Here is a 15,081-nt window from a genome sequence, read left to right as displayed (position 1 = left end):
TGATCAAACTACGCTAATAGAAGAAGACCCATTTGAAATTAACATTACACCGGTTCCATGTTTTTTTCAAAATTCCTTTATTAGTAATATCACAATTGATAAAGATCTTTGTGTTAATATAATGCCAAACTACATTTTTGAAAAATTAAGTATTGGTGATTTCTCTCCACTTCAAATACCCATTTTTCTATCCAATCGGAAAACAATAAAATCAATGGGATAGTTGATGATGTGTTAGTACAAGCAAATCAAATGGTAATCCTAACCGACTTCGTCATCCTTGATGACGCTCCACTAGTGTTGGGACGACCTTTTGTAAAAACCCACGAAGCTTTGATTAATCGGAAGAAAAATAACTCACCCATTCAGTTAGGGGCCTTCAAAAGATGTGTCGATCTTGAACGATCAATGAAATATCCAATCGGCAATGACGACCCCCTAATTGAAGATGAACCAGAACCACCCGATAAGGTGGGTCTAGCCAAGGACCCTTATAAACGTAGCGCACCACGGAGGCATTCCGCGGAACTATCCTTAGTTTAGTTTAGATTAACTTTTATGCTTTCTAGTTTAGTTTTAATTTTCAGGAATAAAACACACTCGGGATGGTGAAGGATACTAAGGGAAACTTGAACCCACACCCCATGCACAAAAACAGAAACACCTGACAATTTTTCTTCATTACAGCAAGTTCAGCACGGGGCCGTCCTCAGCCAACACGCCCCCCATGCCTGAGGTTCTGCAGAAAACGCCCAGTTCAGGTAACTGGACATGCGGCCGTGTTCGCTGAACACACCCCCATGCCCAGCCTTCTGTTTATTTTTTTGTACTGGCAGTCTGACCACGGGGCCGTGCTCAGCCCACCACACCCCATGTTCAGCTACCCAGTAACATAAAATCTTGTTTTTAACCCACTTTTACACATTTTAATCAACCGAAAAACTTATCTTTGGGACACGTTGAGGACAATGTGTAATTTAAGTGTGGGGGATGCTAAAACCTTGAATTTTGCAAGTCCTAATAACAAGCCTTACACAAAACTCTATTGGAACCGCAAATCACCCCAAATTTTTTCAAAAATTTTCAATTTTTTTACTTGTCTTGGTTTAATTCGGGAATAACAAGTTCTAAAAAGGTTATATTTTTACAAATTTACAACCGATAGCGTCGTGATAAAATGACCCAAATAAGAAGATTATGAAAAGGCATGACAAATCTAATTGAAATTTGATTATATATACTTGATCACATTATAAACCCATTCCCACAACAAGTGAGTTTTGAGCCTTTATTGAGCATACAAGCATATATCTTTAAACTAAATGCTCATTTTTCGTTTCTTGTGTGAATAGCCGTTTGGTTTCTTACGACTCTAGAACTTGCCATGACGATACATTCTCGGTTCTTACCAACTTAAACCCAAGTAAGTAAATGATGGAGGCATTAGGACTAACCTTTTTTCTTTCAACACCATTATTTTTCTTTTTTTACCACCTACCCAAAATCCCCATAGTTAACCCCTTTGAGAGTAAACCTTTTCATTTCTAAACCCACAAAACAAACACCCTTTACCCACCAAAACCCTTTTTTCATTTTAAACCCCTTATTTTAGTAAAATTGCTTCATTTAAATAAAAAGTCACAAAATAAGTCTTACGAAAACCGACGCTTTTTACGCCTTTCACCCTTTTCTACTAACCACTAACCCAACCACCTACCTTTAACCCAAGCCTAACCCTTCCCCAAAGTCCTCTTGATATTTACAAAGGTATATAGTTAAAAAGGAAGAGGATTAATCACTTGGCAAGCATATGGCAGAAGTAAGTTCCATGCCGGTCTCGAGTGTTTCACAAAAATACATCTTCGGCCAAGTGTTGAGTGATCTCCCGTGAGGTATGTGAACTTGTATATAAATGGAATTTTAAAAAGGCATGTTATGCCCAAATAAGTAATTTCTCTTACGAAACGTTCTAAATAAATCATAACGAATAGGATTGTAAATAATGTAAAAATAAAACCCAATAAAGATCTTGGATTCCCGACACTCAAGACAAGCCCAAAACTTCTCTTCTACCCATTCTATTGGGGTGTGTAAGCCACAAATTAAAGAGTTTTGCTTGAGGACAAGCAAAGATTCAAGCATGGGGGTATTTAATGTGTGTAAAATGCAACATATATATTACATCAAAGGAGGCATAAAACTAACCCCTTTTAGTACTAATGTTGGAAAAAGTGTGTTTTTGTCTTCCTTTTGAATTTACAGGATCAAGTGAGCTTAAACGAACAAAAGGAACAAATATACAGCCAAAACCAACATAAATACAAAGAAAAGGAAGAAACGTGGCATGCCCGATCCCTTGACAACATCTCCCAAAGCAAAAACAAGAAGAAAGCTGAGCATGGGGTTGTGCCCAGCTGAGCATGGGGTTGTGCCCAGCGAACACAGGGGCGTGGCTAGATGTCTATAGAAAAGACAAAGCTATGCAAGCTTCTATTCCCAACACGGGGGCGTGCCCAGCTCGATACAGGGCCGTGGTGAACGCTAAGATTCGCAGAATCTTGCAAATATTGATAGTACAGATACGCTTCTGCACACGGGGCCGTGCCCAGCGAACACGGGGGCGTGTGGAGCTAATACAGACAAATTGTAATTAATGAAGAAAGAGAAAAAGGGTAGACATGGGGCCCTGTCCAGGCTTCTGTGCAGGCTATAAATAGGGGTGCTTGGTTCATTTCAAAGGCATCCCTTGGCAAACCACCTCTCTCACACTTCACCCACCCACCACCACCATCACAACCCACATCCACCACCATCATCCATCATCCATCATCCATCATAGAGTGTGTGTAGTAGTCTCGGGATCCAAGATTGATAGTAAGATTTCTTGACAATCAAAGGCCATGTTTGCCTAAGTCTCTTACATCACTTGGTGAAGACAAGCATTTAGTGTAATACTTTTTATTTTTAATCTTTTCACACTTTTTATTTGGTTATGTATTAATGACTTTAATAACTAGTTTCTTATGTTGAAGGTGAAACTTCCTTATCATTTGTCTGTGGTGTCTTGGCGTTATTTTACTGTCTATTTAAAATAAAAGATTTACACCATTCATATCTCCACGGTCTATATGGAGATATGTTGGCTACCTGGTCGGGGGTTAAGGAAATGGTTTGATAAGCGTCTTGCCTTGTTCAGTGTATAGATCCTTCGAGGACCTAGGTCAAGCTTAGTAGGACCTCCTTCAATACCCACTGGTATTGGATGGCGGGGGTTCGAATTTCTTGATCCCCTCATATGTAAATTACTATTAAAACATTAACCCGTCTACTTAGGATTGTATCCCTGCTGACTCAAACTGCTTAGCCGAGGGTAACGTCACCTCCAAAAGAGGGGCCTACCACATTACGCATTAATAACTTAATTAATTATCTTTCAATTTAGGATTGTATCCTTGCTGACTCAAACTACTGGATTGAGGGTAACATCACCTTCAAAAGAGGGGCCTACTACTATAACTAAGATAATCTCTTGAAAAGTGCAAAAGTGCGGAAATAATCAAAGGTTACATTAAAGACGAGTCGGATCCAAGTGATTCATCTTGTCTATCTGTTTTTATTTTTATATTTTTTATTTCAGCATTTTTAGTTTTTATTTTCATGTTTAAACCTTTTTCTAAAATTTTGATTTGATTAGACGTTGAGGATAAACCGGTACTAAAAGCTCTTGTGTCCTTGGACGACCTCGGTATCTTACCAACGCTATACTACGCTCACGATGGGTGCACTTGCCCATATGTGTGTTTAATGTTAGTAAAATACCGTGTTTTATAAATTTAAAACTTGACTAAAGTGTAAAAAGGGCTAAAAATATACATAAAAATTATATAACGCTACACACGCATCAGTAACCGATTCGACTCATGCAACATGTCTAAACTATTACTTGCCAATAGAATATCATCTACGCAAAGGACAAGTATAGCAAAGTTATTCCCACTCATCTTGAGGTAGGTTCATTGATCCACTTGATTCTTCATAAAACCTTGCCTCTTCATGACTTCATCAAACTTGAGGTACCATTCACGTGATGCTTGTTTTAACTCGTAAATGGATTTCTTCAACTTACAGACTAGATGCTCCTGACCTTTAGGTTGTTTCATGTAAACATCTTCGTCTAAGTCTCCGTTAAGGAAAGCAGTTTTGACGTCCATCTGATGCAGCTCCAAATCAAAATGAGCTACTAGGGCCATAACGATCCTTAATGAATCTTTATGAGAGACAGGTGAAAACATCTCTTTGTAGCCCTTTACAACCAATCTCGCTTTGTAGCGTTAAATGTTCCCATTCGGATCCAGTTTTGTTTTGAACACCCATTTACATCCTACAGGTTTGACTCCGTCGGGTAATTCTACCAAATCCCAAACGTCATTTTTCTTCATGGATTCAAGCTCATCGATCATTGCTTTATTCCATTCAGAAGACTGATCATTGCTAATGGCTTCATTATAAGAGATAGGATCATTGAGCTTTCCAACATCCATTTCAGTCAGGTAGGTAACATAATCATCCCAATTAGTAGGCCGTCTTTGCCTAGATGACCTCCTGAGTTGATTATCGGGTTCAGCGTTGTCTTGGTTTTGAGCGTTTGATGTGCCTTCTTTATGAGGTATAATGGGTTCTGATTGTGGAGATGGAATTTGTGCAGTAACTTCAGGTGTAGTTGTTGCATTGGGTACAAGAGGAGTAAACGGAGTAATGGTAAGTGACGAGTCTCTCCCTCCGCGTCTTGTACTTCTTGCAATTCTTCGTAAGGGTTGGTACTGCTCCCACTGACCTTGAAATCCACCAGGAACGCAGCACGCTTGGTTTCAACAATACGGGTGACATGGGAATGACAATAGAAACGATAACCCTTCGAATGATCAGGATACCCGATAAAGAAACAGGTAACAGTTTTAGGGTCAAGTTTCCTTAGGAAAGGATTATAGAGTTTTGCTTCAGTAATGCGGCCCCATAATTTCGTATATTTAAGACTCGGTTTCCATCTTGTCCAAAGTTCATAAGGAGTTTTATGGACAGACTTAGAAGGAACTCTATTGAGTATATGAACAGCTGCTTTTAACGCTTCAGTCCAGAGGAATAATGGTAAATTAGTGTTGGCTAACATACTACGCACCATATTCATAAGGGTACGATTTCTTCATTCAGCGGCACCGTTCTGCTGAGGTGTACCAGGCATGGTGTATTGGTTCACAATCCCACTGCCCTTACAAAACTCATAAAATGGACCAGGAGCTTGACCCACATCAGTATGTCTTCCATAATATTCACCGCCTCTATCTGATCTCATAACTTTAATCTGACGATCTAATTGCTTTTCAACTTCAGCTTTATAATCTTTAAAGGTTGTAAGAGTGATGCGTGTGAAGTGTTATATATTTTAGGTGTATATTTTAAGCCTTTTTTACACTTTTTAGCCAAGTTTTAAATTTATAAACACGATATTTAATAACACTAAACACACATATGGGTAAGTGCACCCATCGTGGACGTAGTATAGTGTTGGTAAGATACCGAGGTCGTCCAAGGACACAAGAGCTTTTAGTACCGGTTTATCCTCAACGTCTAATCAAATAAAAATGTTAGAAAAAGGTTTTTAAACTAGAAAAATAAAACTAACTAAAATGCTGAAAATAAAATAAAAGTAAAAACAGATAGACAAGATGAATCACTTGGATCCGACTCGTGTGTAGTGTAACCTTTGATTATTTTCACACTTTTGCACTTGTTAAGAGAATATCTTAGTTATTGTAGTAGGCCCCTCTTTTGAAGGCGACGTTACCCTCAACCCAGTAGTTTGAGTCAGCAAGGATACAATCCTAAAGGGTCGGATTATTGAAAGATAATTAATTAAGTTATTAATGCATAATGTGGTAGACCCCTCTTTTGAAGGCGACGTTACCCTCGGCTAAGTAGTCTAAGTCAATAAGGATACAGTCCTAAGAAGCCGGGTTAAAGTTTTAATAGTAGTTTAACTTATGAGGGGGTCAAAGAGTTTGGACCCCCGCCATCCAATACCGTTTGGTATTGAAGGAGGTCCTACTAAATTTGACCCAGGTCCTTTGCAAAATCTATACAATGAACAATGGAAAGACTCTTACCAAACCATTCCCTTAACCCCCGACCAGGTAGCCAACATACCTCCATATAGACCGTGGAGATATGAATGGTGAAAATCTTTTATTTTATATAGACAGTAAAATAATGCCAAGACACCACGGACAAACGATAAGGAAGAATCACCTTCAACATAAGAAACTAGTAATTAAAGTCATTAATACAAAACCAATTAAAAAGTGCAAAAGATTAAAAATAAAAAGTATTACACTAAACACTTGTCTTCACCAAGTGATATAAGAGACTTAGGCAAACATGACCTTTGATTGTCAAGAACTCTTACAATCAATCTTGGATCCCGAGATGACTCACACACTCTATGATGGACAATGGATGATGGTGGTAGATGATGGTGTTGTGATGGTGGTGGGTGGTGGGTGAAGTGTGAGAGAGGTGGTGTGCCAAGGGATGAGTTGCAAGAGCTCCAAGCACTCCTATTTATAGGCTGAACAGAAGCTCGGGCACGGCCCCGTGTCCACAGGGCACGGCCCCGTGTCCATCCTCCTCTCTTTCTTCATTAAATGCAGTTTGTCTGCATTAGTTGACCACGCCCTCCGTGTCCGCTGAGCACGACCCCGTGTGCAGAAGCATATCTGTACTATCAAGATTTGTCTGGATTCCGCGAATCTTATAGTTGACCACGGCCCCGTGGTGGGCGATGGAAGCTTCTACCACTTTGTCTTTTCTGCTGACACTTGGGCACGCCCCCGTGCTCACTGAGCACGGGGCGTGTTCAGGCTTCTGTCTTCTTGTTTTGCTTGGGAAGATGCTGTCGAGAGGTCGGGCATGCCACGTTTGTTCCTTTTCTTGTATTTATGTTAGATTTAGCTGTCTTTTTGCTTCTTTTGTCTATTTGAGCTCATTTAATCCTGAAAATACAAAAGGAAGACAAAAGCACACTTCTTCCAACATTGGTACTAAAAAAGGGTTAGTTTTATGCCACAATTGATGCAATTTATATGTTGCATTTTGCTGAAATAAACACTCCGTTTTTTGCTGAAAAACCGGTCCAAAAAACCGGTAATAACCGATCCAAAAACCTACAGAAACACTGCTGCGTGCAGTGTTGAAAAACGATGCAGAACGCTACCTTTTTGGTGTTTATAACAGTTTTTCCACTATGGTTACATCTGTTGTTATTGTTCTTTTTAAGTTTGCATCTAGTTTCCCAAAATGATACATTTCAAGGGACGATGAGGGTGGCGAGTGGCAGCCAATGCAGTTGTTTGTTGTCGGCAGCAGTGGATGAGAGGCAAAAGGGGCTGTCAGCATTTCCATCTTAGATTCTTTGTATGTGAAAAGTCTTAAGTATGCAACTTAAAACTTACAAAGATAACTTGATCACACGCTTTTCTTGATGGATCATAATCAGTAAGCCAATATATGTTGAATGTTTATGATGTTTGTAACTGAATAAGCTTAAAAAGAACAAATAAAGCAAGTTATTGTCAATTCTCCAATCTTCAGTATGATAACAATATATCCCCTGGTATAGTAAAACTATGCTTATTCAATATTACACAAGGTTGCCATTTAACTACCAGGATAACTGTTTCTTCAAATGCAAGAAATTATACATATTTTATCAACCCTTCTTCAGCCTCCTTTTCCGCCTCATCAAACCTCCCCTGGCTCATATAAATCTGACTCAAAACAAAATGCGGTTCCCTACAAACAAATTCTTCACAATACTCCTTTCCAACACCTCTTCACAACCATCTAACCCTCTATAATGAGACAATATTAAGTGGTTAAGATTGTAAATGAAAGAAAGAGAAAGAAATAATTAAAAAAAGAATATAGAGATAAATATAAAGAATATGATGTGGAGGATTTTTTAAAATGAAAGGTAAATTTTAAAAAAGCAGTGATTTTTAGTTAGGGTGGAGGGTATAGTTTCGGTAAACCCATTCGGTGAATGGAGTTCACCGATCGGTTACCACCCCCACTTGTTTGAGTCACCGAAAATTTGAATGTTTTCGGTGTATATTCACCGATGCGGGAAGAGGAGGGAAGGAGGAGGGAGGTTTAATAGTGGGTCCCAATCCCTTTCAACCAGTCACAATTTTTTTTTATTTTTTAAACTACTAAAACACCCTAGAGTGATTAACCATACCCTCCACCCTTAGAATATAGGGTTAAAGTTGATGGAAATAACTTAAAAACATACTCATCCTCATGTGTTTTACCTCATCATTGCTATTATTATAAACATCACATTTAACAAAATCTAAGATCTTCAGTGTTTGTAACAATCAGATCATTGATCAAAAATCTCACTGAAATCCGCTAAGATAATTGTATTTCTCATCATTAGCCCTCAACCTAATTTTAAAAACAATAAACTCTGAGAATTAAAAAAATCAGTGGAAGAAATTATGAAAGTAGAGTGGGAAGAGCCCAATATCAGAAACTCTAGTCCACAATATTACTTCATCACTGCACTAACTAACAATTAAGTTGTGACGATGGTTGTAAAACAAGGTCTAAGACTAATTACTACCTTAGTAGCTGCAAAGACAAATGTCATTAACCGAGCCAAATTTGACTTTATCTTTATTTGACTTATATTTATATTTGCAAAAACTAATTTCTATCCCTGCCTTGTCAAAGCCAAGTACTCTTAGCTCCCTGGTCAAACAACTAGAGAGAGCCTAAGGACTTTGCAACCATAAATATTTTTTTGAACAACAAATTTGGATGATATACAAACCACTGGAGAATCATCATACCACCGGTAGAACTGCCAATATCACTACCGCATTATCTTTGTTTACCAAAGCTTCTTGAAAAAAAAACTTGACTCAGGTTTCTCACTTGAAAAATGGTAAACAATAATAATAACTAATAAACATACTCCTTCTCTACTACATTCAACACCCCTAAATTGTTTGATAACCATATAATCATTTGCTTTGTAGCAGTTTTACTATAACTCGAAATCATCTAAGCAGCAAATTGAGTCAAACCAACAGTTCCAGTCTAGCAGATCGCTAACCCATTATATTATATTTTCTTACAAGTCAAACTCAGGTTCATATCAGGTAGAAAATAGTCTCAATAGAACACAAAGCATTTCTTAAAAATAAAAATCTAGGTTTAAAATAGTTAAATGCTAACAAAGAATAAAATGTATGAGGTGTTTCCAGGATGCAATGGTACTGAGAACCCATTGATCAGGATGGCCACAAATATTAATATGGCGTCCGAGCCATTACACCGTGAGGAACCAACTTATCCTCCAGAATTGATAAAATGGACGCGTATCTAATAAAAACTTTATATATGTAAAAGAAATTAGAAAAAAAACATGTAAATTTGTATAAAAGTTGGAATGAAAATAAATAAAAAAGCTCAGTGGAAGGAGAAGTCGTTTAAATTGGGGATCACGGCAACACAACTTCCATTGTATTGTCCACTTCCCTAAACACATCCTCATGTGTTTTGCCTCATCACTGCTATTATTATTATTATTTACATCCCATTTTATTAAAAAAAATTACTAAGAGCTTCAATGTGTGTAACAATCAGATCATTGATTACAAGTAAGTAATCTCACTGAAATCCGCTAAGATAATTGTATTTCTCATCATTAGCCCTCAACCTAATTTACAAACAATCAAAATTTGAGTGAATATATTTTAGTAAATTAAGAAAACTTGGAGAAAAAAAAATGATTGATAACCGTTAGTGCTCAGACAGCCAAGGGTTTGTCGTCAAAATAAAATGGGAAGAAGAGCCCAATATCAGAAACTCTAGTCCACAATATTGCTTCATCACTGCACTAATTAATAATTTCGAAACGATTTGAATACAGAAATTAAAAAATGAAGTTACCAATGATGGTAAGGGGTCCAGCCATTAGGGAAGAACGACGAGTGATGGAAGAAGAGAAGATCACTATGCGTATTTATGGCGTTAAGTGTGCGATTGGCGAACCTGAGTAGGGTTTTAGGTGAACGGTTTGGGATATATGAGCTTGTGTAACCCAGTATTGTCTGGGCTTTTAAGGATACACATTTAGCCCTTTGTTTAATCTAATTTTAAAATTCTAAGGGAGCGGTTTTTTCGGATAGTAGAGGTGGACAAATCGAATTTTTTTTCCTTTCTAACACTATAAACACGTTAAAACCATTAGTTAATTTGTTAATCTGACCGATTATCGTTTTAACCCTATTATTAGAGATAATAAAGGTAATTAATCATTTAAAATCACTAGACCAAAGTGTGCTTCCAAACCGATTGAATATCGATATGTTTCGGAATTACTAGGCTTTGATTAGTCGTTGTTTGGTAGTTTTAGACACTCGATAGTTTCAGGTCTTTCTATTTATTCGCGTCTAGGTGATTCTATGTTTTCTGTTATCAATTTAAAACTAGCTTCACAATTAAAAGTTATTAAAGTGTGTTACTTTTTTATGTCTCTAGATGTGTGACTCAGTATCAATAGGTTGAGTCGTGTAACCATAGCAAGTTTTCTAAAATTGTGCACTTTCGATCGTTTCCATGTTTAATAAAATTCTATATTTTATTTACGAGTTCCTTAATCTTATGATTGGGGGGGGGATAGTGCACGGTCCTCTCAACCGCCGGAGTGATCTCACTCCGGGAGCCGCTACCCGACCAAGCTAGCTCCGCGGTGACTTTCCCATGCCGAGTTCTTACCCTGGGCGACATATGCCACTCCCAAGACTCGAACCCGGTACCTCTGGGAAGAGGTGGGTGTCGGTGGCCAACTGGGCTACCCCAGTTGGTTGTAATCTTATGATTGAGTAAGATGACATTCACAAAATTTCCAAAAAAAATCAAAGTTATACATGCCTTGATAGCCTTTATGTAACATAAATAATAAATTAAAAGGGCTAAAAATGTCAAAAAGCTGAAAATACAAGTTCAGGGGCCAAAACTGTCACAAAACAAACTTTTGGGCGTCACAGTGCCTTATGGACCATAAGACACTTCCTCTTACGGTCCGTAAGGGCTGCCCAAATGTGACACCCGACTATTTTAAGCCTGTACGGTACTAGTGTGACACGTGTTATGAATATAAGAAAGCACTAAATTATTAAATATGACGTTAATATAAGGTATTTTAAGTGTTGGTAAATCCAAACTTAACTGAAAACTTTGTTGGCAATAATAAAATAAACGCTTATCGCGTAACGAACAAAATGCGAAACGAACATCGTTGACCGCCTGGATAATGTTAAAATCCTAAAAATATTCCGTTATGATTAAAATCCTATTTTAATCATATTCGTGAAGAAAAATTAATTAAAACGCTTAAAATCCTTATTTTGCGAATTTAAGCGCGTACTGCGCAATATCACGCGTATACTGCAATATACAGACAACGCAGCCAATCCAGGCAAACAAAATATTGTTCAGCAATATTATGGCGAGTTAGTTTTTGTAGAATGATAAAAATAATTTTAAACGCCTTAAAACGCAATTAAAACGCGAAAATAAAATACCCGGTAGTCAGTTAAATACCTGTCTTTGCATGAATATGTGTATGTATAGAATTAAGAGAGAGAAATTGTGTGTGTGGGAGCAAGGTGGCAGCACAATAGGTACCCACCAATTCTTTGGTTTGGCAGGTGTTGGATGTATGTTAAACCAAATGATTATAACTTTCCTTCACTCAACATAAAACAACTTTCCAAGAACCAACTTTTCAATTTCTTTCCTTCCTTTTGATAATCTTGGCCGGACACACACATATACCCACTTCCTTTCAAAATTCAGACATTTTCCTTGAAGATCAAAGCCATTTCAAGTTAGTTTCAAGGTGTTTTAAAGATTCAAGGGTGATTTCAAGGTGATTCCAAGAAGGTGCAAGCTCCATATCATTAAACTTTGTCAAAATCCCACCAAAATCTTGAAGGTATAAACTTATTTTTTTAAAATCATGTTCTTGATCTTTGGTGATGATGATGATAGCGGAAGGTTTATATGTTGTTTAAAAACTCATTTTTTTGGTGGGTATAGAAACCTTTTGTTCAAGTATGCATGGCCAAAGGTATGTGTGTGTATATGTTGGAGTTGTGTTTTGATTTTTGTTAAAATGATGATTCTTGTATGATGTGATTTATGAAAAGTTATTGCATGTATGATCAAAAGGTTTTTATAAAAGATGTCATATAAAAGTCTTATGATTTGAAGTGAATATAAGAAAAGTGAAATCTTGGAAGTTTATGTGTGTGTATATGTGAGCCGTATGTATATCTATATAACTATATAAAGCAAGTGATGGACAAAATGTAATTTTACATCGCATCTAACTCTTGTAGCAATAAGTACAACTAATGAAAACTTGTTTTGTGAGGGTAAAATTGTAAAGATCATAACATTTTAAGACACTAGAAGGATATAATAGTAAATTGATCCTACACCCCATACTCACACACTCAAAATCCTTTCCATCCCTACCCTCAGAAAACCTAATCGACATAAACTTCCCACTATAACTATCTCTGCACATTCAATTAGGAAGTCCAAAGATCTCCCTCTTTATTTTTCTCTTCTCAAAACCACCCATTGCCAGCTCACTTGCCTTTGAATCTAAATCAGAGACCTATAATTGCCCCATGACTGTTCTTCGGGAGTTGTTGGCTGAATCACGTTATCTGTTTTCAGTCAAATGGTTGTTGAGTTTTTGGATATGGTTATCAAGTGGTAATTTGTATTCTACGGTTAATCGATTGGTTTTGAATTGCATATGCAGATTGCTTCGTTTTCATGGAATTTGGTTACCTAATCAGTATTGTTGGCAGTGTTGTTGGGTGAATCTGGATGGTTGAATATACCTAGATCAGGAAATAAGTACGTGATTGAACCACCTTCTTTAAGGTAATTATCTATTTTGTATATGTGTTTTACTCTCCGAACCACCTATAATAGTTTGAATATCATTGAACACATGAAGTTTTTGTGTTGGGATTCCACTTGAGGCAGGGTATTATTTGTTTTGGGTTTTGTCGAACATATCAAGACTCCGAGGAAAGGTGATGTCATTAAGAAGCAGATCAAGGATATTTTTGACAGGTTATACATATAAATAGAACATATTATTTTGTTATTGATTTACTAAATCAGTTTAACATCTAAGTTGTTATTCACCGGTGAAGGGGAGATTTTGGGGGTGGAAATTGTTTAATCTAGGACTTTTGTCTTTAAACAAATAAAAATAAGAACAATACAGACCTGGAAAATATTCCTACTTTAGTTCAAAATTCACATGAAGATACAAGGAGAACTAGATTTCAGGGCAGAAGGCAATCACGTAAAAACGCATGCTTTTTTCTTAAAGTTTGGATTCTAGAAGCCACTGGCATTTCAACTGTTACTAGTTCAGGGTTTGGCCAGAAGGAAGGGTAACTCACTTTTATTCTGATGCATTATTTTTTCCTAATGGTGGCAGAGAGCTTTAAGGAAACTAAATCATTGGGGACGGTTTGGAGCATATACTTCATAACTAAGTACTATTTGTAGCAACATTTTCTTCTAGAGGCCTGAATATAAAATATTATAAATTTGCCGATGCAGATTATTTGAAACTGGAAGCACCAGATTCTTTGAACTGGGCTTTTTGGTCATGGAACTGATGAGCCTAATTATAAAGGTAAACATGTAATTATATATGTAATTTGTTTCAACAATCATCGACTCTTATACATCCTCCTACTTATCAAACACCATTCAACCCAGCTGCGGCCATCACGGAGTCCTTTTTCGGACAATTTTAGACTTATTGTTTCTTGGTTTGTGCTTGTTTAACTTGGTTAAATTAATGTATTATTATTACTATTATACAACTTGATATATTAAATTTTTTTAGTGGGATGGTTTAAAAGTTTTGGTCATCTGATCTTAATTGGATAGTTACAAACTTATAAATGCTAATTATATTTTTTTGGACGGTAGGTTCTTATATTATGCTTGTCGAGTATTATAAATATATGTACTTATTATGTATGTATATCATATTTAAGTACCCTGCTACAAAACGTTGGTGCTTTTATATAAATATGCAACTTCTATAAGTTTATTTTTATTTTTAAAAGGTTTGTATTATGTTCTCGCCCCGTATTATCAATTTCCGCGGCAATGCGCGGGTTTCCCACTAATATATGTATATGTACATGTGGGTTATTTTGTTAGTTAGTTCATAAATTAAAGAATGTTGATGCATTTGATGTTGTGATGATTGATGAATGATTGAACAAATATTATGATTTGGATGTGTTAAGAAATCATAGTAAATGTAGGATGAGTGTGTTTAATCTTGGATGATGATGATAAAATGAATGTGCATTAGATGTTTGTACATAAGCATGCATGATGATTTAATGATCATAAGATGTTGAAAATGTTATGGTATGATAAAAATACATTTAAATCAGAATATAAGCTTGCAAAATGATGTTATATGATGTGTTTTGATAGTGTAAAAGTTATGGCATTGAGTTATTAGCTTTGCATGTTGTACGTATAACTTAAAAAGTAGTAAAATGGGTGAAATTGCATGATTTATGTGTCTTACATGAGACCTCCACTATCATGAGTATAACCACCATTTTGATCAGTAAATAACATGTGTTGTATTAAAATATCAAGTCGTGATGATTTGGTATGGTTACGGTAAAGTTCGGTACAAGACTATGCGTTAAAAACGGTAAAAATCGGCTTTTAAAGTGATTTTTGCAAACTATTTTAAATCAGATTATAAACTGATATTTATATAATAAATATAAGTATTTTAACTTATATTAAGTATCTTTGGTGTTTGATTAGTCATACGTGACGTCCGACGCCCGAAAACATTACCAAAAACATTAAAATACGCATATTTCAACGTACGCGAAAACGGGATGTTCAAGGGTGAACTTTATGTGTTAATAC

General features: G+C 36.5%; 1 long non-coding RNA gene and 5 other non-coding genes across 8 annotated transcripts; 1 reads left to right on the top strand and 5 right to left on the bottom strand.

Annotated features, from left to right (window-relative positions):
* Positions 1 to 8,411: 8,411 nt before the first annotated feature.
* LOC118489614 lies at positions 8,412 to 8,497 on the bottom strand. The gene has a single exon (XR_004887631.1). It is a non-coding gene; the product is annotated as a small nucleolar RNA R11/Z151 (small nucleolar RNA).
* Positions 8,498 to 9,305: 808 nt separating this feature from the next.
* On the bottom strand, positions 9,306 to 9,429 carry LOC118489626. Its single transcript, XR_004887643.1, has one exon. It is a non-coding gene; the product is annotated as a small nucleolar RNA snoR80 (small nucleolar RNA).
* Positions 9,430 to 9,526: 97 nt separating this feature from the next.
* LOC118489616 lies at positions 9,527 to 9,639 on the bottom strand. Its single transcript, XR_004887633.1, has one exon. It is a non-coding gene; the product is annotated as a small nucleolar RNA Z152/R70/R12 (small nucleolar RNA).
* Positions 9,640 to 9,683: 44 nt separating this feature from the next.
* LOC118489611 lies at positions 9,684 to 9,776 on the bottom strand. The gene has a single exon (XR_004887628.1). It is a non-coding gene; the product is annotated as a small nucleolar RNA R11/Z151 (small nucleolar RNA).
* An 87-nt stretch (positions 9,777 to 9,863) lies between these two features.
* LOC118489605 lies at positions 9,864 to 9,966 on the bottom strand. The gene has a single exon (XR_004887622.1). It is a non-coding gene; the product is annotated as a small nucleolar RNA Z157/R69/R10 (small nucleolar RNA).
* A 1,892-nt stretch (positions 9,967 to 11,858) lies between these two features.
* On the top strand, positions 11,859 to 14,042 carry LOC110923547. Of its 3 annotated transcripts, XR_004885389.1 has the most exons (5): positions 11,859 to 12,064; positions 12,905 to 13,224; positions 13,601 to 13,658; positions 13,726 to 13,801; positions 13,888 to 14,042. It is a non-coding gene; the product is annotated as an uncharacterized LOC110923547 (long non-coding RNA). The 3 variants fall into 3 exon arrangements; XR_004885388.1 differs by having other exon boundaries at positions 13,601 to 13,801; XR_002584151.2 differs by having other exon boundaries at positions 13,601 to 14,042.
* The last annotated feature ends 1,039 nt before the right edge of the window (positions 14,043 to 15,081 follow it).

Source organism: Helianthus annuus, chromosome 17, assembly GCF_002127325.2.
Source record: "Helianthus annuus cultivar XRQ/B chromosome 17, HanXRQr2.0-SUNRISE, whole genome shotgun sequence".
Lineage (NCBI taxonomy): Eukaryota > Viridiplantae > Streptophyta > Magnoliopsida > Asterales > Asteraceae > Helianthus > Helianthus annuus.
The sequence above is the reverse complement of the archived record's forward strand: the minus strand, read 5'-3'. Positions and strand labels throughout refer to the sequence as shown.